The sequence below is a fragment of the Macaca mulatta genome, chromosome 9 (assembly GCF_049350105.2).
Source record: "Macaca mulatta isolate MMU2019108-1 chromosome 9, T2T-MMU8v2.0, whole genome shotgun sequence".
Classification (NCBI taxonomy): Eukaryota; Metazoa; Chordata; class Mammalia; order Primates; family Cercopithecidae; genus Macaca; species Macaca mulatta.
This window is the reverse complement of record NC_133414.1, coordinates 110,567,321-110,593,894: the sequence shown is the minus strand read 5'-3', so window position 1 is coordinate 110,593,894 and position 26,574 is coordinate 110,567,321. Positions and strand designations below refer to the sequence as shown.

At 41.1% G+C, this 26,574-nt stretch overlaps 1 protein-coding gene and 1 long non-coding RNA gene across 6 annotated transcripts in view; one reads left to right on the top strand and one right to left on the bottom strand.

Annotated features, from left to right (window-relative positions):
• Window positions 1–26,574, top strand: part of HPSE2 (heparanase 2 (inactive)) — a 782,696-nt gene that overhangs the window by 692,919 nt on the left and 63,203 nt on the right. The gene's annotated exons all lie outside the window — the stretch shown is intronic.
• LOC144331245 (uncharacterized) overlaps window positions 1–26,574 on the bottom strand; it is a 235,745-nt gene that overhangs the window by 156,286 nt on the left and 52,885 nt on the right. Inside the window, exon 2 of the long non-coding RNA XR_013398235.1 lies at window positions 4,781–4,989. This is a non-coding gene — a long non-coding RNA (uncharacterized LOC144331245). The remainder of the gene's footprint in view (window positions 1–4,780; window positions 4,990–26,574) is intronic.

The following is a 26,574-nucleotide window of genomic DNA, read 5'->3' as shown; positions in this document are numbered from 1 at the left end:
CTAGGATCCAGAAGGCGAGAGGTGATATTAGCACTTGAGCAGTGGGATGGCAGAGTCAGAAGTGGTGGAGAGAAGGATGGTAGAAAATTCAGCTGGAACAGACCAAGAGAATTGACCTGGCCATTACCAAGGCTTGAGGTGTGTTCTGTGCAAAAAGTAGGCTTGGGGAGGAGGTGAGCTCTTTACTTCCATAATGATGCATGTCTGAGCATGTAGTTGACCCCTAGGGATTTGGTGAGACTGAACACACAGGTAATGGCCACCCAAAGTCTCATATGTAAACAAGGAAAAGGAATAAAACTTCATTAACAGAAAAAACAGACAGCGCAAACTAAGATAACACATAAAGTATCGACATCTGTAGTAATTACACAGTTATCAATATGTGTATGAACAGCATTCTCTATTCTCAATATAACTTTGTAGTAAGATTTTTGGTCTTATCTTTTTAATATTCCCAGGAATGCTGAATATGTTTTCTTGAAATAGTTCATGTAACCATCCACCTGGGGAATTCAGATTGTAGATGCTTTGAATTAGGCGTAATGTTAGTAATCTGAAAACAAGTGTGTACTTACACATGTCAAAGCAAGAGATAGGAATTGCAATAAGGCTAATTGCAAAATATCAGAAATTCTAAAAATAATTTATATCCTGCTTTAGAATTCAATTTAATCCAAGCAATTTTTATTAAGAGTCTTTTGCAGGCAAAACTATTTAGTGTGTCCTTTCAGAAACAAAAGGAAGAGTGAGATGTCTTGACCCTTGGGGTTCTTGCAGTCTAGTAGCTGATGGACAACTCTAACATTCAGCAGGCTAAAATAAATGTTATAGAAGAGGCTGATATGGGATGTCTTTGAGGTTCAAAGAAGAGAGATCATACTTCCCATATCATCAAATCTAAGATGCTGTCCATTGAAAGACACATCATTATTTTATGCACCACTAAAAAAGAAAGAACTCTGATAATTAAACAATGACATGTCATTGATGGCTAGAGGCATTCCTTTTCCAGAGATGTTAAAAATGTGAAAAAAGACATCACAGAATTGATGAAATGTTGTCTAAGAATTTTGATAGGTTGAAATAAGACAAAAAGCCTACCAAGTAGAGGTCCTTCTGTTTTTTACATACTGCAGGTCCATACATTCTTAGATCATTAACTTCTGTGACTTCAGTCACTTCCTCTAGGATCGTAACTCAGAAGCCTTAGTCTTCTCTCCTAAAATGCAGACCCTTATATCCAACTTTTTTCATTCATTTCTCTGCCACTTATGTAGTACCTACATGTGCCAGGCACAGTTCTAAGTGCTTTATATGAAGTGTCATAAAAACCCTATGAATAGGTATTATCATTACTAAGGTAATGATGATGATGATGATGATCTCCATTACACAGAGAGGCTAAGTAACTTTTCCAAGGTCACACATCTAGTAAGTGGCAGAACCATTTACTAGCTACCTGTTTTCCCTTAAATATCCTGCATTATCTAAATATCAACATATCCCAAAACTAAATTCATTGTTCCCCTATAAACATGCTTCTCCTTAGGTTTTAGAGCATCATCATACTGATAGTCACTCAAGTCAGGTCCCTCTCCCTCATCCACCACATCCAACTTATCACTATGTCTGTCAGTTTCTCTGTTTTCCTTTCCCTGCAGTCTTTTCCCTAGTTCAGTGTTTGCCAAGTTTGCCTGGTTATTAAAACCTACCAGAAAAAAAATGTATTAATGATAAAGATTCCTAGGCTCTTCCCCTGGGGTTACTGATTCAGTGATTTTTGCTAGGGTAGGATCCCGAAATATGTATTTTTAACAAGCAACTTAGATGATGTTTATATTCAGGCAAGTTTGGGATACAGTGCTGTATCAATTAGGGTACTTTGGTTGCAAGCAACAGTAACCAACTTTGGCTAACTTAAGCAAAAAAAAAAAAAAAAAAAAAAAAGAATGTATTAGAAAGATATGGATAGCACACAGACTATTTTTAAAAGCTAGTCAACCAAGAAAGGGTAGGAAATTGGATAACTCTGGGGATCCAGGGAGCAGGAACTAATGAACAGTCTCTTCAGAGGCCGCAGTTGGGATGAATGAGCCCCAGTCATTTTTCAGTCTTTGTGTCACTCAGTTTGCGTCTCTGATTCCAGAGAGAGAACATTTGATTGGCTTAGTTCGGATCATACTCCTGCCCCTTGGTGGGAGGGCGGGGCATCTTTATTGACAGTCTCAGCAGAACAGCATTCAGTGGGGAATAGATACTTTTTATAAAAGGAAAATGGGAGCACTGTTGTCAGAAGAAATGCGAGTTGATGACGGGCAGGCAAAAGCAGCAGATCTTCAGTACAAACAACCCAAACACATAGTCCACATCTTCATTGCCCTTCATCTAGAGAAGCATGCATCCTCTCTAATCTCTGTTTTCTGCAGCGCTTTCAGTGTGATCTTCCAAAACATACAACTGATTGTCTTACTTTCCTGATTGCAACCCCTAGCAAACCCAATCCCACATACAGAATAAAGACCAAGCTTCCTGACAAGGCTCACAGGGCCTGCAGTGAGCTGACCCCTGCATCCCACTTCAGTGTCATCTTTTGCTGCTTCCCCTTTCCCATCCCCTCACTCAATTCCCTTTATGCTTCAGTCATAAAACTATAGTTCTTCAAATATGCTATACTGTTTGATGCCTTTGTATTCATTTATTCTTTTGTTCATCAGTGAATAGTTGTATAAGGCTCAACCATAAGCCAGGTACTGGAGGTATAACTGAGATCAAAACAGACTAGTCCTGGCCAAGTTCAGTGGCTCATGCCTGTAATCCCAGCACTTTGGGAGGCCAAGGTGAGAGGATCACTTGAAATCGGAGTTGGAGACCAGCCTGGGCAACAAAGCGAGACCCTGTCTCTACAAAAAAAATTTAAGAGGCCGGACATGGTGGCTCACGCCTGTAATCCCAGCACTTTGGGAGGCTGAGGCGGGCAGATCACAAGGTCAGGAGATCGAGACCATCCTGACTAATACGGTGAAACCCTGTCTCTACTAAAAATACAAAAAATTAGCCAGGCGTGGTGGCGGGCACCTGTAGTTCCAGCTACTCGGGAGGCTGAGGCAGGAGAATGGCGTGAACCTGCGAGGCAGAGCTTGCAGTGAGCTGAGATCGTGCCACTGCACTCCAGCCTGGGTGACAGAACGAGACTCTGTCTCAAAAAAAAAAAAAAAAATGAGAAAGAATTAGCCAGGTGTGGTGGCCTGTACCTGTAGTCCCAGCTACTTGGGAGGCTGAAGCAGGAGGACTGGTTGAACTCAGGAGTTTGAGGTTGCAGTGAGGCAGTGAACTATGACTGTGCACTGCACTCAAACCTGGGTGACAGAGAGAGAACCCATCTCGAAAATAAAAAATGCTAAGCATTAATAAGGATGGAAGGACTTCCCTGAGAAAGGGACATTCAAGCTAAAGAAGTTTACTAGGCTGGGAAAAGAAAGGAAGTTTCTAACAGAGGTAACACAGGCTGTAAAGTGGCATTTTAAAGGAATGGAAAGAAGGCCAGCATGACTGGAACACAGAGAGAGACTGGTTTGAGAGGAGATACCAACAGGAGTAAGTAAATCAAATAAAATTTCCTTTGGAGGGAAAATGTTTAAGCTTGAGTAAGTTGAGTTTTTAAGTGCAGCAAGAAATGCAGGTGCAAATGACCTCGACTGAGTTGGAAATTATAATGTGTAGATTTTCTCATATATCAGGCCAGGGATATGATATGGGAGTCAGATACAGAGCTGAACCATGGGAATGATGATATTGCTCAGGAGTAGATCTGGTAAAAGGAGACTGAGGACAACTTGAGAAAAGACCACATCTAAGAGAGATGCAGAGAAGGCTCGCTCTGACAGGTAGGAAGCGAGTCATGGAAGGCAAAGGAAGAGAATTTCAAGAAGGAGGAAGTTGTTGGTCAATGTTCAGTTGCTTTAAATGCAGAGGTGAAGAAAAAGAGTGATGAAGAACAGCCCTCACATTTGGTGGATGGAGTCTACTAGTGATGAAAAAGAACACTTGGACCAAATTGATTAGATAGAAACAAGTGGGTAGGTGATTTTCAAAGGAGGCAAGGACTTTTTTAAGAAGTTTGTCAGTGATGCAAGGGAGACCCACAGTACTGTAGCAGGATAAGGAAATAGGTTTTTAAAATGGAATTTTATAAGATGCAGATAATTAGAGTGAACTCCTGAAGGAGGCCAGAGGAAAGAGGACCTTTAACATATATGAAATTTATCTTCATTCTCAGCAATGGAGGGATAATAATAATGACAATAATAGTTATTTTGTAGTTTTGTGGAATATCAGGTTCTATTCTAAGTAGTCTAGAAGTATTTAATTTTATCAACAACTATATAAGATAAATACTATTAATTTCCTCATTTTACAGATGAAAAATCTGAGGCTCAATCTTTTTTTTAGCCCAATGTCTCAAAGACAGTAAGTGGTATAAGCAAAATTTAATTCCAGGTAATTCGATTCCAGAATTTCTACTCTTAACCAGTATACTGTAAGATGATAAAGATGTTAAGGTTGCTGGAATGGAACCTTAACGTGAATACTTTAGGCTACTCATATCAGATGACATACAACTTTGTAGGAAAATAGGACTTGAGGGTATCTGCAGCAAGTGAGCGAAAGAAGGTGCAATTGTGAGGCTGCGTGGGAACAGGGATGATTTGGGAATCTGTTGTGTGAGAGATTCAATAGGGGTCTAGTAAAAAATGAATCGAAAGACTGATCCTCTTACCTGCTACAGTGAGAGAAATATGAGTCTCGCAGTAAATTAATTTTCTTATTTTTCTTGACCATTTCAAGATGCCAGGTGCTGAAGTACTTCGTTGTAGAATTAAGGCCAGGGGCAATGGGCCTAACGTCTCAGCTTCCAAGTGTGCTCCTGTGCGATTCCTACTATGGAATACCAATGTCAGCACTCAGAGGAGCTCTTGTTCCCCTTACCTGAAGATTGAAAACAGTACACATTCATCTCTAAATTTCTTTTTCTTTTCTTTTTTTTTTTCTTTTTATTTATTTATTTATTTATTTATTTTTTTTTTTTTGAGACAGAGTCTCACCCTGTTGCCCAGGCTGGAGTACAGTGGAGCTATTTCCGCTCACTGCAACCTTTCCCTCCCGGGTTCAAGCGATTTTCCTGCCTCAGCCTCCCAAGTAACTGGGATTACAGGTGCATACCACTACGCCCAGCTAATTTTTGTATTTCTAGGAGAGACTGGGTTTCACTATGTTGGCCAGGCTGGTCTTGAACTCCTGACCTCAAGCAATCTGCCCACCTTGGCCTCCCAAAGTGCTGGGATTACAGACATGAGCCACCGCACCCAGCCTCATCTCTGAACTACTGAAAGTAGGAGGTAGAGGGGAAAGGGAATTTGCCTACCCACTGTCAACAATATACTTTTTTCTGTCTAGCACCATTCACTAAGTCATCAGAGAATCAGGATTACAACCAAAGTTTTATAAGAGCTATTAGAAGTGAGTAATATGTTCTCCTCTGTGGCCATAATGCTTTGTTCTTTTACGGAATATATGACTATCATTATATTATAGTTATTTATGGGCATTTTTGTCCCCCATGAGACCATCAGCTTTGGAAGACAAGGACTATGTGTTGTCCATATCTGTATTTCAATGCCCAGTAGTGCCTGGAATCTCATAAATTGATTATACGTCTTTAAATTGAATTATTGTAGAAGAAGAGACCTCTTGCCCAACTTCTTGAAATTTTGTCTAGTTCAGGTAATTCTGAATTTAAATGAATGTTTAAACATGAAAAAGTCAGTTTCAATATCATCACTTGAGTTTTTTTAAGTAGTTTGTGAAGACAATTGCAATGTTTTAATAAATATTATTCTTCCATTTGATATTTGTCTTATGCAGTACATTTCAGAAGAACAAAGATCGCCTTTTAGAAATTAAATTTTAACAATGAAATACTAGAGTTGCAACATAAGGATAGCATAAGGTTAAAGCCTTTTTAATTAAAATTGAAAAGAGGAAAACTTTTTACAGCTACAAGGATTCTAAACATTTACCCCACTCTAAATTATTACATTAAAATCTGCTTTTTAATTATATGAAGAGAATTAATGAATAATTCTCTATCTAATGAATCCTGAGTCCTCAATAAAGATTCTTTTAAAAACAAAAGCTGTTTCTCTTCCTTACATTGTTCTTGCTTTTCCTTTTTTATTTGATACAGCTTATATTATCATCTTTAAGTTCACACAACCTCAAATTTAATTATCCTCATATTTCCTCTTTACATCTAGAGTCCAATTATATCATGGTGGATGCATTTGAAATGGCTCTGCATTCAAATTTGCTGTTTCCTGACTGGATTATAAGTCTTAATGTGCTATGGATTAGTTGCTTTTGTTTACTTAATTTTCTTGCTGTTTAACCTTCTCTCCATCTTGCAAACTATATTTCCAGAGAGCAAGCATTATCTATTTGTTATTTATGTACTTTTGAAGGAGTTTATGTTTTATATCTTTGACTTATTACTCCAAGATGCTCTGTATTCCGTTCTCTTTTCAATGCAGTCTGTTTTTCAAAAATGATTCTTTTGCTTTGTTCATATGCTCTTGATTTTCTAAAAAATGTGTTCAAGACACACTTGTAAATGGCTTTGAGTGAAGAAGTAGGGAACCAAGATTTCAGAGAATGGTCAAATGACCTATAATTGCATTTGGCCTACTACATCTTTAGGGTCCTACAATGGTCAAGCTCATGGGCCCTTTACCTCATGGGCCAATTTATGTCACACCATTTACAGACCACAGACCTTGCTCAAAATTCACACAAATGTAGATTTTCATGCCCAAGAGAAACTAGGAGAAAACATATGTATGAATAAATGTAAATTCAACCCTATTGCTAAAAAAAGTGGTTTAATGTATATGCTCTGCCATTGGTGGCTTATGCAGGCAGCAAATTTATTCATTTATTCAACAAAAATTATTGACTTCCTTCTATGTTCCTAGCATTCTTTTAGTTACCGGGGATACACAATGAACAAAAGAGACTATTTCTAGCCCTATTCAGAACCACTGACTCATACCAACTTTATTTTTATGTACAGAAACTGAGACCCAGAATGTGTAAAGGGCTTATCCCAGGTAATACTACTGTCACTGACCAGGTAGGGCCTGAAATCTTGGTTCCTACTTCTTCACTCAAGGGCTTTTTCTGCTATAGTGCCCTCTCTTAAAGATGAAGGAAGACTGTTGAAGTGTGCAGGGAGAATGGTAGAAGACAGAAAGAGGAAAGGTGTGCCTAAGGTGGGGGTAAAATCAGGAATGAATATCACAGTTAGAAGAATCAAAGTGCTTAGGGCAGAGTGCCAAGAAACTGTAAGAGGCAGAGGGGTGTGAGAAAGATAAGAAAAGAAAAGCAGTTAGAGGGAGAGTGAAGAAAGATAGTATAGGCCAGAGACAGCCAGGAACAAAAGAAGGAGATACAGAGAGGGTAAGAAAGAGGTAGTTGAGAAAGTCCCTGAAGTAGAATGCCACCCACACTTTTCTGATAATCTGAGTAAAAGGCTAAAAATAGGATCACACAACTTTGTTAACATGCTGTTTGTTTGTTTGTTTGAGACAGAGTCTCGCTCTGCCACCCAGCCTGGAGTGCAGTGGCATGATCTGGGCTCAGTGCAACCTCTGCTTCCGGGTTCAAGCTGTTCTCCTGCCTCAGCCTCCTGAGTAGCTGGGGTTACAGGTGCCTGCAACCATGCCCAACTAACTTTTGTATTTTTAGTAGAGACAGGGTTTCACCATGTTGGTCAGGCTGGTCTCGAACTCCTGACCTCATGATCCGCCTGCCTCAGCCTCCCAAAGTGCTGGGATTACAGGTGTGAGCCACCACACGCCCGGCCTCTTAGGATTTTTTTTTTTTTTTTCGAGACGGAGTTTCGCTCTTGTTGCCCAGGCTGGAGTGCAATGGAGCAATCTCGGCTCACCGCAACCTCCATCAAGTGATTCTCCTGCCTCAGCCTCTCGAGTAGTTGAGATTACAGGCATGCGCCACCACGCCCAGCTAATGTTGTATTTTTAGTAGACACGGGATTTCTCCATGTCGGTCAGGCTGGTCTCAAACTCCCAACCTCAGGTGATCCACACGCCTCAGCCTCCCAAAGTGCTGGGATTACAGGCTTGAGCCACAGCACCTGGCCTAACATGCTTTATAAGGAAGGGTAAGTGTCATACCTTGCAGTTACCAGACTGTTAAATATTGTGGGGCTGATTTGTTGATAAAATGGTTTGACAAGAGAGGATCAAAAACCGATTTCAACCTCTTTACCACTTTCCTGAGCCTAATATTAAGTAGTCACATATTGCCTTCCCCTATGTAATGGGTCAGTAATTCTGGAGAGCAGTATTCTGATTTCTGTTTGGTGCTGCTAGGAGAGAACCAGCCTACGTTGCTGGCTACCTATGGACAATTTAGACAAGAGGTGTCAAAGTACTTGACAATACACATGAATCCACTGGCTATGGCCCCATCAATGCCTTCACTGTCCCTGCAAATGGGTGTGCTTATGCCTCTGTTCACTTGTATCCCTGAAGGGCCTGCTCAAACTTTGCAGTTCTTCCATTAAGCTAAACAAGCAGTTCTCTACAGATGAATATATGTCCTTTATTTGGAAACGCTGATGTAAAATCAAAAGACACATTAATTAAGTAGGATCTAGGTCAGTTGTTCTCAAGCTTGGCTACACATTTAGAATCATCTGGGGAGCTTTAAAAAAATCCAATTCCCAGGCAGCAAAAGCAGAATTGGCGGGGAGTGGGGGGTAGGTCCCATTTATCAGTATTTTTTAAAGCTCCCCAGATGATTCCAGTGTACAGTAAGGTTGAGAACCACTGACATAGGCCTTCTTAATGAGATATTCTGGGGTACATTTTTATATAGAAATAGGGAATAAATAACTGCCTTGTTTGCTCTTAGCTGCTCCAAGAAACTAGTGTAAAATCCCAATAAATACATTCCTAAATCTACTGGTAATATTAGGTAAACCTAGTTTCAGGAAGGTTCGAGATTGTCAGGACCCATAAAAAGATGAAGAAAACCCAACAGAAAAGGAGACTGTTATGTATTTGTTTGTCACTCACATGTAGGGTCCAACTCTATGGGGCTTAGTGGTGTTCTCCCTGTGTGTGGAGACGAAAGATTGTAATAAATAAAGACACAAGACAAAGAGATAAAGAGAAAATAACTGGACCTGGGGGACCACTACCATTAAGACGCGAAGACTGATAGTGGCCCCGAATGGCTGGGCTCACTGATATTCATTGCATACAAGACAAGGGGGCAGGGTAAGAAGGGTGAACCTTCTAAGTGATTGACAAGGTGAAGCAAGTCACGTGATTACAGGATAGAGGGCCCTTCTCTTTTAGGTAGCCGAAGCAGAGAGAGAAGGCAGCATACGTCAGCGTTTTCTTCTCTGCACTTCTAAGAAAGATCAAAGACTTTAAGACTTTCATTATTTCTTCTACCGCTATCTACTGTGAACTTCAAAGAGGAACCAGGAGTGTGGGAGGAGCATGAAAGTGGACAAGGAGCTTGACCATTGAAGCACAGCACCACAGGGAGGGGTTTAGGCCTCCAGATGCCTGTGGGCAGGCCTGGATAGTATCCAGCCTTCCGCAAGAAGCTGGTGGAGCAGAGTGTTCCCTGACTCCTCCAAGGAAAGGAGACTCCCTTTTGTGGTCTGCTAAGTAACGGGTGCCTTCCCAGGCACTGGCGTTACAGCTTGACCAGGAGCTCCCAAGGAGCCCTCAAGCGGCTCTTAGGCAGGTGTGACAGAAGACTCACCTCTTGCTTTCTAGGTCACTTCTCACAATGTCCCTTCAGCACCTGACCCTATACCCGCCGGTTATTCCTAGGTTATATTAGTAATGCAACAAAGAGTAATATTAAAAGCTAATTAATAATAATGTTTATAATAATGATTGATAATTGTTCATGATCATCTCTATATCTAATTCGTATTATGACTATTCTTATTCTAACTATTTTCTTTATTATACTGAAACCATTTGTGCCTTCAGTCTCTTGCCTCGGCACCTAGGTAATCCTCCGCCCACGTTCACAAATACATATGTCTTGACCATTTCTCTCTTCTGGCCTTCAGCTTTCTGCTGGACATAAACAACTGAATGTTTCACAGGCATGTTTATCTAAATGTAAGCTCAACATCTCCATTCCCCTACCTCTCCATTCCCTTGCCATAAGTTTGAATCTTCTTTAGTGTTCATATCTAAACAAATGGCTTCACTATCACACAATTTTCTGAGTTAGAAACTTAACTTACTCCTTCATCTTACTCCCCAAGTTTCCTTAACTTATTTCTGCCTCTCTTTCAATCCATTTTCTACACTGAGGCCAAAAATATTTTCTAAAACACAGTGCTTGTTAACACCTTCTTAAAACCCTTTAATTCATTGCCTCCGGAATAAAATTCAGATTCCTTAAAGTGGGCCACAGAGACCTGCATGATTCGGCCTTTACCCACATCTCCAACCCCATCTTGTGCCATCCTTCTTCTTGCACTCTGTTCTCCAGCCAAACAGAACTTAATTTAGTCCTTTGAATGTGGTTTATTTGTTTTCCTCTGAGTAAACTCTCTTATATTCATTGCTGCAATCCCAGTGCCTACCACAGTCCCTGGTACAGAGTCAGCACCAGGAAGCATTTGTGGCATGTGTGTGCATGGGTGAGACAGTGAATATGTACTTAAAGCTTTAGATGTTATCTTCCCTGGCAATGAACTAATTCTCCAGCACAAATCTGTTGATTCAGGGCTATGAAGCTTCTCCTGCCTTAACTGACTCTGTTTCCCTTGGCCTTAGATGAAAAAAAACATGACTCTGGACCCCTATTTTATTGACCACACTTCCTGATGTTTCCCCACCAACCCTGGCCTTCCCCGTTTTTCCCTGTCTCTGGTAACCAGATTCATCTGCACTTCACTTTGCCTTCACAGTTCAGAAGGAAGGAGCGTCAGGATTCTTTGTTCACAGCAGAAGTGCTCTCTCTTTCCAGCATCACCTCAATGGTTTCCACCTGGCCTGCTTCGTTAGCAGGTTTGTTTAAATAAATAAAGAAATAGTTGTGTCTGAAATGATCTTTTGAATGATAAACTGAGAATATCCTTTCAGCTCCACCATGAATCTGATTCTGATTCTCATTCTCATTGAGCCTTCACTTTTGTAACAGGTGGGACTTTTCTGTTGTCCATTCCACCTGAAGCCCCAAAGCTGAGGTCGATGGGTATAAAGTGCCTATACATTTTAAAGAGAAGTTAGAGCTAACCTGTCCATGCAGGACTTCCTGAGGGGTAGCCCCAAACCAGCTCTGGACCCAAAGGAGATGGGACCTATTGCCCATCTCCTGTCTGCATATAAGGGGGCTGGGAGGTTGATGAGAGAGAAGATTCTGTCTGTGTCTGAAGAGGGCTGTGTCAGCCTGACAGTAGGAACAGGAGGAAGGTTCTTCTTCTCCACTGCTAGCCCAGTGATAGGGTTCCTTGGCCCCAGAAACACTCGAGAGTATCAAAAGAGTTCTTGGAAAGCCTTGATATGTGCTGAAGTTTGGCAGGCACAGAGCCCAGTGCCTGGTTCTCATCTGGAAAGGTCTCATGAAGAGGCAGGCTGGAACTGTCCCTAACAGCTGAATGGGGTGAGAGGGCTGTTGTGTTATGAAATTACATCTCTACTGAGGGCAGAACAAAGATGCCTCTCTCTCCTGGGCTAGAGTAGCTACCACAACAGGTAACCAAGCTTTCCGTTATCTTTAAAGAATCATGTCCCAACAGAAAGAGACTGAGATATATATCAATAGTATACACTTAGAGGAGTTTTAAATGGTCTGCCAGAGTATACTGCCTGCCTAAGAAAACAGTATGACATGGGGGTTCCCAGCAGGAAAGCACTGGAAGAACCCACAAAAATGTCTGGCAAGAGAGGGGTCCATGATTTGGCATCACCCTCAGGGGGTGAACCAAAGCCATATTACACCACCAGTCAGTGAGGATGGTTGTCCCAATTATACCTTTCTTCTTTCCCTCTGCTCCTTCCGGAATTGGTAGGGAAGAGGATTAAATAAAAAGCAAACAAAAATATGGAGCCTCTCCCCTCACTGCAGTTTTCTGATTTATGTCAAGCCTAAATTGTCCAAGATGTGAATCAAATTGGATGAAAAACTAGTTTTGATAGTAAATTGCCTGGACTTTTTTAAATCTGAAAATGAAACTGTTCATTATTATCTAAAAGCTAAGAAATCTGCTTTGAGAAGACATTCACGGATAGGAAAGCAGGTTTCAAAAATAGTAGTAAAAAAATAGCATGAAGTTGTTTTCTGTGGGTAATCCACAAAGTTGAATCATTTCACTTGCTCTCCTAACACCTGGGAGGTGGGTGGAAGGGAAGGTTCTCCTTACACATGAAGTAAGCTTGGGAGGTAACATGCTAACCTTTTATCAAACATCTTAAAGCTTATATACCCAAATGAAGGAAGTTTTCTTCAAAAAAAGTCACTTCAGAAGCCTCTAGTTCTTTTATTGATGTTGCCTTTGCTGAAAATGTCTGGAAATAACTCTTTAGGAATTGCTCTCCAAGTTTATAGCACATTCTTTGGTACCTTATCCATCACTAATCTTACCTGTTAGTGCTACACTGGATTTTTCAGAATAGCCAAAAGTTATTTGGTGCCAAAACTAATGAATAGGCCGGGTGCGCTGGTTCATGCCTGTAATCTCCGCACTTTGGGAGGCTGAGGCAGGCTGATCACCTGAGGTCAGGAGTTCAAGACCAGCCTGGCCAACATGGTGAAACCCTGTCCCTACCAAAAATACAAAAATTAGTCAGGTGTGGTGGCGCACACCTATAATCCCAGCTACTCGGGAGGCTGAGGCTGAAGAATCGCTTGATCCCGAGAGGTGGAGGTTGCAATGAGCAGAGATCACATCACTATACTCCAGCCTGGGCGACAAGAGTGAAACTCTGCCTCAAAAAAAAAAAAATAAATAAATAAATAAATAAAATAACAACTAATGAATAAAGTGAATAATTAAACTGGGAAATTTCAGTTGGGGTGAAAAAAATCTCAGGTTATGACTATGAGGTGGATTTCTTCCATAACTTTTATTGGCTCAAAAGACAATTCCAGTTTAAATATCCAAATGGTTATGAGTCATGGCAGTGTTATTTGAAGCACCAAGTGGGAAGGAACTTTAAGAATCAAATTGTCCTCCATTTCCTTGTAGGATAAAACAGATAGTAGTTGTCAGACCTTCAGAGCAGATGCCACTCATTCCTCTGTATCATGGTTTTTGCCAGTTCTCATTGTGATGTCCTGGCAGTTGAAGACTTATATCTAACCCTATTTCTGTCACTTTTAAACTGTAAATTTCTTATTGTACTGAAAGGCTAGGTCATCTCCCAGCCTCCTTTTCTTCAGACAAAACAACAAGCACAGTTGTTGGATACCAACAAAAAGTCTGGTTAGTTGCTCTCTGAGGACCAAGTGAAACTGTTTCACATCAGTAGAAAAAAATGAAAATGGTCATTTTGAAATTCAGATGACTGTTAATGACCAACAAAATCAGTATGTTCTCCATCTGCATTTAAAGTCCCCATGAAAGGGTTCTCACATTGGCTTTCATTGTTCTGTCCAATTTTCAAATTTCCAGATTCTACCAAAGTCTGCCGGACAGCTTCCCAACTCCCTCCATTACTTAGGGTGAGCAGTATTCACTGAGCTATTCCAGGCTTCATGCTTTGTTTCAGGAAATAGTCTTCCTCAGCTGACCCCATTGCTGGAGTGATCTAAGATTTTCTTCCTTCTTTAATAGCAATCAGAACCACCTCTGAAAAAAATCAGACCCTAATTTCATCAAAGAGTTAACTGGTGTTTGGAACTATACAGGTCTATTCAATATAAAAAACATATGTTTAAAATTGACATTTGGACCAATTTTTGCATCCATTAGATCCCAGATTTAGAAGAATTGCATGTGATTAACATTATGAAACATAAACACTGTGTTCCAGTGACTCAAAAGAAAGCCAGGAAATTTTGTATTAAGGCATTATTATATCTTCAAACTGTCCCATTGTGACTTCCATAAATACCTCCAAAAACCTACCTTCTATAAAATTCTACTTTATGCTGTTTGAGCCTCAAATTATGGTGATGCTTCCTGACATCACAGCTGCTTCATCTGTAGTTCTAGCCATTGGCTGAAGTCTTTGTTGCCCACACTGCCCTTGAATTTATCCAGCTTTGTCACAGTCAAGGCCAAACTTCAACTGGAAAGGGGTACCAGTTAGGATTCACAGACTCATAGAACATTAGAAGGGATCTTAGAGATCATCCAGTCTCTACAACTGAGAAGATTGGGGCTCCAAGAAGAAGCATATCTAATTCTGGTTCTTCAGTGAACATCAAAATAGAAAGGGATCAAAGTAAGCCCAGAGCATCTGTTAAAATGGAAATAGGCTCAGGCCCATCAAAGAGAAAGAATCAGGTCAGCCCTCGTCCCTGAAAATCAGTAAGGCCAGAAGCAATAAAGGCCAAATAGGCAAATAAAAGGAAGCTCTTCCAGGGTCTGCAGTCTGTTCCCTGAATCCCAGAGAGAGAGAGAAGGCTATTGTTCTGCCCTCTGAAAGGAAAGATGATAGAGGCTAAAAAAAGCGATTGCACCTGGGAAGAATCTTTTGAAACCATCTTCTCCTACTCCTTTATTTTACAGAAAAGAAAGTGCAGTTTCAACAATTATTAGTGGAGATTAATAGTGACACACTTGGACTAAAACTCTGTAACTTCGACTTCCAGTCTGGTCTTCTTTACATTATGCTACAAGAGCTAATATTATTGAGTGCGTATTATGTATCAAGTGCTATAATAATAATGCTTTACCCAAAATGTATTATTTAGTCCTCTCGGTAACCCCCTGAGGTAGGCATCTTTATCATCTTTGTTTTTTCAGATAAGTGAGGCGAAGGGTGCTTAAGATATGGGCCCAAGATCATGAAGCAGAGGCAGAATTCAACCCAGGCTGATTCAAGGGTCCACGAGTGTCCCATTCCCAACTCCCTTTACAGCAAAAGGCAGTTCAAGATTTCTGTGCCAGTCCTTTGTGTTGTAGGATCTGATGTGCCTTCTCCTCTATTTTTGAAGCTTCGTACATAACAAACAATTTGGGGGAGGTATTGAAGAAATACTAGAGACTCCCAACATAGGAACAGGAGAGTTTTCTTCCTCAAGCTCTCAAAGAGCTTCTCAGCCATAGTGATAGATTAGGAGTCTGCCTTGTTGAACAGGCAAACATTGCACGTGGCCTGGCTTAGGAAGGGCCCTCTTGAAATCCAGATAAAGAGTTCTGAATTAAACACATGAAAAAAATAGAAATAAGGACCTTCTGGGGCTGATTTACCTTAAAATCTATTTGCTTGGTTTAAATGTCAATATGAAAAAACAACTAGCAGTTATGGAGTACTTACAAGTATTAATTCATTTAATTCTCACAACAACCTTATGAGTTTAGGTATTATGACCCCCATTTGTGGATGAGGAAAATTGACACACAGAGAGATAAAGTAACTTGCTAAGGGTCACACGGTTGGTAATCAAACAGTAGAGGGGAAATACAGAGTCACCAGAGGGCTTCCTGTGTTAAACTTTCATCTTAGATATCCAGAAAAATAACTACTGTCTTTCTTATGTCACAGGATATAGGTTAAAAAAAAAAAAGAAAAGAAAAAGCCCACATGCCGGATAAGGCTGGTATGTGGGAAAGATGAGAAATGTAAGATTGAGCTTGTTGCCCTACATTTGAGAAACTGGACATCTGGACATCTTTCCCGAGAAAGACCCTCTTTGGAATTGTAAGCGATGACCATTAGTCATGGGTTCTCCCCATTATCAACCCGCATGTGCACTACAGTTGCTTGGATATCAGGCCCAGAGTACAGTAGATCCTAGCAGCGACTACCAGTCTGGACGGCTGGAAGACACCTTGGATGTGGGGCTGCAGCCAGGAAGAGCTGGTGCTCTTGATAGCACTAAGTAAAGCCTTGGAAATATGCTGTTTCCCCATCAGAAAGGGGTACCATACCAAGGCGAGAGCTTAGCCGTTTCTGTTCTCCAAAGCACAAACTCCTTGTTCTTCCCATTCTCCTCCTGGGACCAGTTAAAATGGCACCCTCTTATTGAAGTCTCTTGTCAGAATCCATTGTCCCTGCCTCTGTGCTCCCTGTGTTTCCATGTATTTGCATTTTAGACCCTATTGCTTTTGATCTTCTATGGCAGTCACTTCATATCTGTCTTTGCCACTCAGGCATAAAATGTAGGGTGAGGACTGAGTTTTCCACATTCGTTGTCCCTAACTTCCACAGTATAGTGCCTGACACAGTGTATATATTCAGTTAGGATTGAGGGAAGAAAGGGAAGAAGAAAATGGCTGGGCAGGCAGGGAGGGGAGTGGAGAAAATCAAGGGCAGAAATGACTGACTGACTTTCAGGGCCTTCTTCATAGAGTCCAGACCTCTTCCTTCAGTAACAGGCCTCAGCAGAGGGTTCCTCCACTTGCTCCTCCTGGAGTCTTCTCCAGCAGGGCCACCTTGGGGGTGGGAGGCACCATGTTGGGGAAGGGATGAGAATGTGGGGCTGCATCCTTTCTTACACCTGACTCTCCAAAGCCCTGCTACAGGTTACCTATGGATGCTGTGTATACACTACAGAGTGGGGGCTGCAATCCTGGAGCCAGTCCGAGCAGAGCAGACACATTCCACACAGCTACTCGTCGCCTCTCTAACGCCAAGACTGCCCGGAGCTTGTCAGGCAGTAAAATCAAAAGCCTTTGGACTGAGAGCTAACAAAAGGGATGGATGCTCTCCTCTATGACCTCATGACACTTGCCCCAAGATCCCTTGTACATGGATAAAGGAGAGTCAAAGTTACCCCATTGAAGGAACCGTTCTCAAAGTAGAGTCCCAGACCATCAGCATCACAGGGAACCTGTTAGAAATGCAAATTTTAGAGTCCTCGTCAGTCTTACTGAATCAGAGTCTCTGGGGATGGGGCTCAGAAATCTGGTTTTAACAAGCCCTCAGGGTGATCCTTTATGGATGCTAAAGTTTGAGAACCACTAGAAGATTTAAAGTCCTCCAAGTGAGGGATGGAACACATGAGGTGAACGGAAGTAAATCTGGCTGGCTTAGTACCCTTGAGCAGGAGAGAGCGCAAACCCCACCCCACCTCGTCCCCATGTATATACACTCCTCCATACATCTGTCTAGAAATACAAATGAAGCAGCCAGAAGGAAACCAAAAGGAGCCAGTGGGCACCAATTTGCTCTGCAGGTTTTTCCAATCAGATGAGGTCCTGGCAGTTGATAAGGATCCGAGCAATCTGTCCCAGAGTCAGCAGGGATGACTGCAGTCATCTAGGTGCTCTATCACAGAGTGTTCTAGAGCTATTTAGGTGTGGCATAACCCTTTTTGAAGATACAAATGTGTAAGCATATCTAAATCCTGGTGAAAGTTAGAGGAGTGAGGATGCAGGAGAGAAACAAGGTGAGAGATGACAGACACAGAACCTAACCTTGCTTAGGAAGAACAGCATTTAGCACATCCAATTTGTGCAGGAGAAAAGAGAAGGGTACAGTGGCAATCATGCATACATTGGGTGGTGAGAAGAAAGGACAGCTTCCAAAGCATAGCTTTCTGTACTGCTTGAAGTGCGAGGCAAGGCTAAGAGGAAGAGAAGTGATTGTAGATGAGGTTTTGAAGAGAAAGGAAATGTACAAAATATATCAGAGATTAGAAAGGCAAGCTTGATAAAGAAACTAGAGAAACATCTAGGATTACTGCAGCGTTGAGAGCATGTGAGGTCTGAGATCATGTTAAAGTGATACCTATCTGCCTGTGTGCTTTTCTCCAGCTAAATTTAGCTGTTTGAATACAAAAATGGAGAAGATGGATGGATAGGGATGTCTTTGTATATTTTTGTGTGTCTTTAATAAAAATACCTAGAAATAGAATGCCTGGGTTAAAGGGTATGTGCATTTTAAGTGTTGATAGAGATCACTATCAATCAATATTTGCAGATTTAACTAGAAATTTAAAATATGATTTTCATCCCTGTTCATCTATCTCAACACAACAAAAACATTAACTGGATAATAGAATTATTAAGACTAATAACTTAGAAGTTTCAAAAGAGAAGAGCTTAATTCCATTTAAGAGAGAAATAGAAAATTTACTTGCATAATTCATCTTCTGTGTGTGAGGCTATCACTGCATGTGTGTTGGTTAAGAGTTTAGGGTGTGTGGGGGGGTGGTGGGTTTGTGTGTGTTTGAAAATGGAGGGTGACCCTGCCCCAAATGAACCCAAAGACATCACGATTAAGCCCAGGGCGAACCATAAGTGGTTTGCGGTTATTACCACTGATTTTTCACAATGTCTTCCCACTGTGCAAGTCTCTGTCAGGAAAATAGAGTGGTTTGGCTGGAAATGACTGAGGTTTGCTATGAGTGGGGTGGAGCTGTCAGATTTATATGGCTTTTTCTCTTAAAAATATATGGCCTTTCCTTTTCATTCGCAATAACTGTAAAGCCCATTTGGGGCTGCTGCTTCCCAGTGACTTGGCTCCCCGTGTTCTAAGGAACACACAGCACTTCTCTTAGAAGGGCTGCCCTTCCGGCTGACACATCAGATAGGAAACTCAGAGGGGTTTCGTCCCGAAATTCGTTCTGGGTGTCCAGGTTCTCGTAGTTCCTTCCTTTCACTTACCAGTCAAAGGTTATTATAACTAATTGGGTGTCTGTTCTCCACCGGCTCTCCTGGTTTGATCTGCACACACCGTGCTTCACTGATGGAATCACCATGTGGCCTGGGAAATGAGTGTTGATCAAAGAATCGTCCATCCTCTTTGCTCTCCTGCTTTTTTTTTTTTTTTTTTTTTTTTGTAATTCCAGCTCTGCCTCCGGAAATGCCCTCTAAAACTCACATCATATGCTTTTTTAAGAAAATGACATGACTCAGAGAATGTAAGTATCTAGAATTATAAAGCTCAGTTTTCAGAACTTAAGTGTGTTTGAATCTAAGCCAGTCAAATGAACTAAAAGCTGGCTGGGAGAAGGCAAACACAGGAGAGTGATGAGTGGCTCTGGCTGAGCAGGGAGTGCCTGCTGGGAGGCTGTCAGGGATGAGGATCCCTTTAATTGTTGTCTCTCTCATCATTTGGGATCTAGAAGACAATGTTAAAGCCACCTTAATGAGAATGCAGGTGATACCAAATTTAGAGATATTCTCCAAGGCATAGAAAATATAGGTAGGAAGTAACAGAAGAAAAAAAGTTTTTTCAAAGCTGCCACTGCTACAATAGAAGGTTCAGAGAACACCTGACCACGAATGATACCCACCTGTCCCACTGCTGAAGGGCCTCAGATCAGCAACTTGGAGCTTAAAATACATAGTTCAGTTGACCATTCAGGTACATTCATTAGCTCTGTGGCTATAGATATCCTCCCTAGGAATGACCATAGGATTCAGAGGACCAGTTTTTAAATATGCTGGGCATGGCAGTGACCCGTGATGAGAGACAGGTTTAGTTACTCCTCAAATATTTATTGAGTGCCAGCCTTGCGCCAACGCTGTGCTAGGCTCTGGGAATATAGCTACAAAGGAAACAGAAATAGCCTCTTACTCTCAAGGAGTTCGGAGTCGATCTAGGGCAGAGGCAAATAAAAATAAGTAACTGGATAAATAAGGTCATTCCAACAGATTCTGGAAAATGTAATAAGGGGTTGGAGAATTCTGGGGAAGTGCCCACGTTAAATAGGTAAAGATAAGTCTCTGAGGAGGAGAGACTTGTGCAGGAGTCTTAGAAGGGAGAGGGTCCAGAGGGTTCAAAGAACAGAGAGGAAAGCTAGATGTAGCGAAGTAGTCGCGTGGTAGGAAACAAGGTTGGTGAGCTGAGCAGGGGCAGATCATGCAGAGTGTGCAGATCACCATAAGGAGCTTGATTTTCAGTCCAAAAGCGGTGGGCAGCCAGTGAAGAAACTTTACAAGGAACTGATATGATTGGATTTAAGTTATAGGGTAATGACGTTAGCTGCTCTGCAGAGAGTAGATCATAAAGAGTCAAAAGTGGAGGCAGAGAGCCTAGAGAGGAAGCTATTGGCTCAACTAGGGTAATGACTATAAACAAGGCAGAAGGGGACAGATGAAAGATATTGGAGGTAGAAATTAAAGGACATGTGGATGAATCAGCTGGGAAGCGGTAAGGTTAAGAGGGGAACCAAGGGATAATTGTTTACATTCTACTCCTTTTTATGCACACCCAGGATAGTATTATCCTAAATCACATCAATACTGCACAAACCCCAGAGTGGGTTTGAGGTCCCTTTAAAAGAAAGTTTTTGCCCCTCCCAAAACTTGCAAGTGTGGACGAGTCAAATATCTTTGCAAGGGATTTGAATTCATGGTAACACAGTTGGACCCCTGAGTGCTATGCCCCAGAAATTTATACCAGCTTCATCCCCTCAACCCCAGTGAACCCTGGTCCTAGTCCTTCCACACAAAACCAGTCCTTCCCCATCATTTACTTTTACGGTTAAGATGTTCTCCCCAGGCCTCTACCCTGCATGTACTCTTATTTGGAATTCCTAACCCGTCCTTCTTCCCATTAGTGTCATCTGTAAACTTAACGATGACCATTTTCTGTATTTCAGCCTCCAGGTCTTTTAGAAACAATGTTCTCTGTTCTCTGTATTTATTTTTAAAGTCCTGAGCAGATGGCCATGCTGCCTGAGCGCAAGCACTGAAATTTGAACCAAAGAAATGTGATTTTTGAATAAGGCTGGTTCCCCATAACTAGTGCTAAACTTTATACTACAGGAGTTTAATTTAATATAGGAGTTGGTGTTGTAACCAAAATGAAACTTACATAATTTAATATATGAGTTGCTGTTGTAACTAAAATGAAACTTACATCCGAGTTGCTCTGATACATCTAATAATATGATTGTTATGCTACAAGAGGAATGCCATTTGTGTAAATGACTTACACATTCTATTTCACAGCCACATGAAAGTTTTAATTTTCCTTATAACTATGCAAATACCAACTCACAGTAAAAGACAAAGATTCTATCTAGACCTTCCTTCTAACCATTATACCCAGAGGACTGAGACTTCCTTGCTACACCCGGTCTTCTATACCTTCCGCCCACACCCAGGTCCTTTAGTAGCATATATTACCGTTTTCAGCATCTACATACTAGCAGGCTAGAAATAGCAGAAACTCTAGCTTCTGAGGCTGTGGAATTTTTATGTAAGGGATGATGGCAATTGTCATATCCCTGTTCTACAGAGTAACTAGGGTATATGTAATGTTGGGAAATACATCTTAGACAATGCATTCTCAGATTGTTGTTCCTGCAATTTTGCCTGGCACGTATAGCAGTACCTAGTATACAGGATAGGTACTGTTACTGGAGTGTTACATCAAAAAACTGAAGTTCAAATATTATTCATGGTTGGTGTTAAAAGCTGCCGATTAATACTTTACTTTGCTGACAAATTTTTGAGTTCCTTTATGGAGGTAAAACATTGAAGAGTCTTTCTGCCAGTCTCAGCCCTCTGAGTTACATGCCCCCTAACCCATCCCACTCCCATATTTCACTTCCTGCCCTTGCGAGATCCAAAGGCCACCCAGGTAAATAGTGGTCACCACAACAGCCCCCAGGCCTGCTTTGCTTTCTCTAGAACTTGTGGGTCTCACCCATCAAACTCAATTTTCACCAGAGGAAGATCCCATTTCCCTTAACTAGCAGCTGCCATGGTTTTCTCTCCTATAGCTTTTCCTTTCATTGTCAAAAAGCCACAGTGGGGCTCCCTTAGGCCTGTCTTCCCAGCAGGTAGTCCATAAGTGTCCCTTCTGTTTTTCAGACTCCTATTCCATTTTATGGTATATGCCTATGAATTGTATGACAAGACGAAGGAGATGTTGTGATGGCATAGAGTTGTTAGGGTGAGGACTAAATGGGCCATGAAATGTGGGACCTCTATCTTTTAAAAGTGCCATTAGGCCCAGTGTGGTGGCTCATGCCTATAATCCTAGCACTTTGGGAGTCCAAGGCAGTGAATTTCCTGAGGTCAGTAGTTCCAGACCAGCCTGGGCAACAAAGTGAAACCCTATCTCTACTAAAAATACAAAAATTAGCCAGGCATGGTGGTGGGGGCCTGTAATCCCAGCTACTCAGGAGGCTGAGGCAGGAGAATCACTTGAACTCAGGAGGCGGAGGTTGCAGTGAGCCGAGATCGTGCCATTGCACTCCAGCCTGAGTGAAAAGAGCGAAACTCTGTCTGTAAATAAATAAATGTGCCTTTAAAAGTCCCAAAATGTAAAGCTCTGTCTTTTCTTCCAGTCTGTCTCTTGATTTGTCATGGTATTTTTAATGTGCTAGTTAACATTGTTCTAAGTAAAGAAAAATTAAAATGTTAAATGATTAGCATGAGTGTTACCATTCATCTTTATATTGTGCATGACTCAGAGAATGTAAGTATCTAGAATTATATGATACTTATATGTGCATGTAAGATTTAAATGCTGATAACATAAGAGCATTTGTTATATACAAAATTACCAAAATTATATAACTTGTATTTCACAGCTTGTATAATACACACACATGTATTGTGTTTTTACCAAAACCATAGAAACATTGCACAAAACTAACTCAACTCTTCTTCTCTCATTTCTTAATATGTGTGCTTTCTACCAACACTTTCTACCTTCAGATTAATAAGGAAGGAAGGACTGAAGAAAAAGGAACAATGGGTTGCCTTATCTTTGCCCTTCCTTCTATATTATCATTTTCAGCAAAAGTGGTTGGCTAATACAGAGAAGTAACGTGAGAAAGAAAGGATATGATCAGGCTCTTTGGTTATTTGTGTAACTTAAAACAAACACCATTGCCTTCTTCCTGCATTCATAAAAGTTCTGGGGTGAAAGAAAGTGTGGCCTCTCGGGCAGTCAGCCCCTCCACTCCCTACTTACACACACTTATCTTGCACTCACTTGAGCATCATTGAAGTCCCCCACCCACATTACGGCTCCACCAGAACTCTGTGCTCACGGGGCATCGCACCACTACATGTTAATATGACAGCAAGGATCTTTGGACACGCATATTGTGCACAGCTCCTCAACTCATGCGCGTGTCCCATTATCCCCTTGGACTTCATTTACAAAGCAGCAGTTCAAAGATAAAATTATTGAGAATTTCAAGATGTCAGCAGCAGAGCGTTAAGCCAAGCACAGGGCCCTCTGGAGCATGGGGCCTCGTGCAACTGTACTGGTTGTGTGTCTTGAAGTTGACCCTGGGACTGAGAAAGGGTTCAAGGATTGGGTAGCTGGGAGAAAGCAGGTGGAGCAGAAATCCTTCACTCTGCCAAAAGAAATCTTTTATTATATTATGAAAAACCCCTAAGCTATTGTACTTTCTGGTCCAATTTCTGTTAAGAACATCTGAAATTTTTGTTTATATCTTTGGCTAAGGAGGTAGAGAAGATAGGAGGAGACTCTGCCAATATTTACATTAGGGTTGACAAGGAAACTCTGCTGAGGCAGAAGTGAGAGATAGGTAGTGAACCTATACTATATAGACTTTAATTCCTAATCATAAGGGAAATTTAAAAATACATTTTTAATATCCCATTTACATGTTCAAAACAACTACTGGCCCTTAAAACTGCAGAATGGTGATCAGAGCAAAATAAGGAAAATTTTTCCATCCAGCTTATTTTGTATGGAGAGTTTGATTTTGTGCAATTCAAGATTTATGTCATTATGCATTTGTAAATGTCAGAATTATCAAATTACGTAATGAAATGTATAGTAATATCTTTATTTGGGATTCAATAAGCTATCTTCTAGCCTGCAGTTTTCTGAAATTGGACTTTCCTTTGAATTTTGAAAACCTTTCACATTTCCAAGAGTCTATATTCTATTTCATACTGGGTTTCTGTGCCAAGGTGCCTGTTCTTTCCAACTTTCTCATCAACTAATGTTTTCTTATACAAAGTCTGTAGAACCCCATAGCTAAAGCTCTTTAGATTTGTAATGATTGGTTTCCAGTATTTGAGTAGTTGTGTATGAAAATATCAAAGGCAGTTACTGAGTTGGTACTGTGCCTTCCCATGTACGTCTATTAAGCACAAGAATATAAATTGACAAAGTACCTGCCCCAAAGTGTTCCTGTCACTCACCCACAATTACCTTCTGAATAGTAAGGACAAGGTGATAGCTGTGTGGGGGGGAAGAAACACCTTTCCAATGGTTGGATGCTGTGCCCATCTGAGAGAACTGCTTGTTGTCCCTGGTCATAGGACAGCATCCATATAGGAAGAATTAAGCTGCAGCCCAGAAAAACCCTGCTGTATGGATGGCCACTTTGGTTAATTTTGTTTCTAGTATATTTTCTCTTGGGAATGATCCAGTTTGGCAGCATGGGCTTGCCAGTTAATTACCAGTCCTCTTCCTCACTAGATGTCCACAAAACTATCTACAAGACCAGGATAAGATGCAGGTCTTCTGTCTTTTCTCTATACTGTGTCCATCTCCTCCTTTCAGCAATTCACTGATGAAGCCAGACACGGTGGCTCATGCCTGTAATCCCAACACTTTGGGAGGCCGAGGCAGGCAGATCACCTGAGGTGAGGAGTTCGAAACCAGCCTGGCCAATATGGTGAAACCCCGTCTCTACTAAAAAATACAAAAAAATTAGCCGGGCATGGTGGTGGGCACCTGTAATCCCAGCTACTCGGGAAGCTGAGGCAGGAGAATCGCTTGAACCCGGGAAGCAGAGATTGCAGTGAGCTGAGACCATGCCATTGCAAACCAGCCTGGTGACAGAGCAAGACTCTGTCTCAAAAAAAAAAAAAAAAAAGATTTGTTGATGGAGGTGGCCTTATTCCACAAGACCTGTTTTCCCCGCCCCCTGGAACTGCCTCACACACCTAATATACTTCTTTGCTTTTCATAAACAGCAAAGTAGACAAATTGTATCTAATTAAACTAAAGAGCTTCTGCAGGGCAAAAGAAACTACCATCACAGTGAAGAGGCAGCCTACAGACTGGGAGAAAATTTTTGCATCTACCCGTCTGACAAAGGGCTAATATCCAGAATCTACAAAGAACTCAAACAAATTTACAAGAAAAAACAAACAACCCCATCAAAAAGTGGGCAAAGGATATGAACAGACACTTCTCAAAAGAAGACATCTGTGCAGCCAACAGACACATGAAAAAATGCTCATCATCACTGGTCATCATGAAATGCAAATCAAAACCACAATGAGATACCATCTCATGCCAGTTAGAATGGTGATCATTAAAAAGTCAGGAAAAGAAAAAAATGAAGCTGGGGAGAGATACAGAATCTTTGTTCCCCTCCATCTGTCTCTCCCCAGGTTTATTCTTTCTTTATTATTATTATTATTTTGTTTTATTGGGTTTTTTTGCATATTGAAGAGTTTATTTTGTTTACAAGCTCTAATACATATCAGCCATTGTTCTAAGCCCTTTATGAAACCATTTAAACTTCCTAACAATCCCATGTAGTTGATTCTTTTTTTTATTATTATTATACTTTAAGTTCTATGGTACATGTACACAACCTGCAGGTTTGATACATAGGTATATGCATGTGCCATGTTGGTTTGCTGCACCCATCAACTCATCATTTATATTAGGTATTTCTCCTAATGCTATCCCTCCCCAAGGCCCCCACCCCCCGACAGGCCCCGGTGTGTGATGTTCCCCACCCTGTGTCCAAGTGATCTCATTGTTCAATTCCCACCTATGAGTGAGAACAGACGGTGTTTGGTTTTCTGTCCTTGCGATAGTTTGCTGAGAATGATGGTTTCCAGCTTCATCCATGTCCCTGCAAAGGACATGAACTTATCCTTTTTTATGGCTGCACAGTATTCCATGGTGTATATGTGCCACATTTTCTTAATCCAGTCTGTCACTGATGGACATTTGGGTTGGTTCCAAGTCTTTGCTATTGTGAATAGTGCCGCAATAAACATATGTGTGCTTGTGTCTTTTTAGTAGCATGATTTATAATCCTTTGGGTAGATATGCAGTAATGGGGATTGCTGGGTCAAATGCTATTTCTAGTTCTAGATCCTTGAGGGATCGCCATACTGTCTTCCACAATGGTTGAACTAATCTACACTCTCACCAACAGTGTAAAAGCGTTCCTGTTTCTCCACATCCTCTCCAGCATCTGTTGTTTCCTGACTTTTTAATGATTGCCATTCTGACTGGTGTGAGATGGTATCTCATTGTGGTTTTGATTTGCATTTCTCTGATGACCAGTGATGATGAGCATTTTTTCATGTGTCTGTTGGCTGCATAGATGTCTTCTTTTGAGAAGTGTCTGTTCAGATCTTTTGCCTATTTTTTGATGGGGTTGTTTGTTTTTTTCTTGTAAATTTGTTTGAGTTCT